Below are 1649 nucleotides of genomic sequence, written 5' to 3'. Positions count from 1 at the left end.
AGACATCATTCCCTACAGTGTATAAGATTTTAGTAGATCTTTTGTAGACTTTCCAATTTATCATCAAGATATTATAAAATAATATTTTCAAGATTTCTTAAAATGTAATTATAAATTATTTGAAAGCAGATCAATCTTCCTTTAATACTTGATCATTGATTTTTTTAAGAGCGAAGTATTAATTAATTGGGAGCATAAAATATAGAATTAGACATAATTACGACGAGCAATATCTTTTGTTGCAAGTGTCTTAATGACTGATTGTTCTCATATCCTCTGTATATATAGTTTGCGTTTCATAAGACTCACCGGTAAACGAACTCGATCGGCTTCTGGCTGGCCAACAGAATTTGCAGATGGGCTTTAAAAGGCGGAATCGTGGTCGTTGCATCCTCAACAGCACATAGATATACGGATCCAAGGTGAAATGAATACAAAGGAGGACATCGGCAGCTTGGTGAAACATACGAATCAGTCTTCGCGTGAGCAGTGCCTTTTCTGATAACTGCATCCCAAACTGTGCCAATGGAATGGAAATCTGTCGAGACAATAATGTTTACGAAATTAGCCTAGCCATTTTGTATAATCAAGAAAATGATTGTACTGAATTGTGTTCGAGGTAACACGAAACGATAAAGTAACACTTTTTAGTTCTGCATAGAACAACCATATTACAAGACTTATAAATAATTAAAAACAACGATCAATCTATTAAGCTGCTAATTATCTCTCGGAACAAATACGCTAAAAATAATTAGATGATTGGTATAAGAATCAACATAAAGCCCACGCGGCGTGGGTCAACGACTGAAATACACGGACTTCATATGATGGGACAAGAGGAGATTGGGGAATCTTCGCTGTTTTTCTAACTAAATCGTTCAACGTCCGGTTTCGTTCAACAAAGACTACAACATCGACGCGCTACAAAGATCGATCGTTCGCGGGCGTCGCAATGGATCGTACGTGACGATATTCCAAACTAAATTATTGTCTCGAGTCTAACCTTCGTCCTTCGGTAGCTGTGGCGGAAGTGCGTCACGTTCGCAATTTTGTATGAGCAAATATTATTTTCCATCGTACTCCCTCGGATCAATTGAGAATCGATAATATTGTCTAAATTCAAGAGAACAACTGTAACTCAGTGGCTAGCAAATAGTTGCGCGAATTTCAAGAAAGCTCACGCGTCGAGGAAAATGTTGTGGAATAAGATGCTGTGCAGATAAGGAGATGGAAACGCAGAGTGGTCGTGAGTATGCAATCACCGTAGTGCAGGGTGCATTGTTCGGCGCGATTGTATTCCCATCGACAGGATACATCACGATTACTTTGAATAACAATTCAGGAATGCGTGTCTACGTAGAAGCTTTCAACAATAATAATAATACTCTCTTGCTTTGAGAAACGTCATGCTTTAATCACTTCATCTGTTCACTTAAATTGCAGGGATCCAAACTTTTTAATTATCTCATTAATGATTAATCAATAATTGTAGTATTCTTTAATAAATAAAATTTAATTATTAATTCGTATTTTATCTAATTAAAAATTGACATCTAATTGAGATTTCTTCTATTCAATTATTGATATTTAATCTTTAATTCATCCTTTAAAAATTATATTTAAATATTCTCAATTGAAAGAAACCT

The 1649-nt window shown here is 35.4% G+C and overlaps 1 long non-coding RNA gene across 1 annotated transcript in view; it reads right to left on the bottom strand.

Moving 5' to 3' along the window:
* Positions 1-1649, bottom strand: part of LOC108622127 (uncharacterized) — a 5575-nt gene that overhangs the window by 2355 nt on the left and 1571 nt on the right. Inside the window, exon 2 of the long non-coding RNA XR_003388786.1 lies at positions 310-538. This is a non-coding gene — a long non-coding RNA (uncharacterized LOC108622127). The remainder of the gene's footprint in view (positions 1-309; positions 539-1649) is intronic.

Source organism: Ceratina calcarata, unplaced genomic scaffold (assembly GCF_001652005.2).
Source record: "Ceratina calcarata isolate Rehan_Ccalc_2016 unplaced genomic scaffold, ASM165200v1 scaffold206.2, whole genome shotgun sequence".
NCBI classification, from domain to species: Eukaryota; Metazoa; Arthropoda; class Insecta; order Hymenoptera; family Apidae; genus Ceratina; species Ceratina calcarata.
This window is presented reverse-complemented; position numbering and strand designations above follow the sequence as displayed.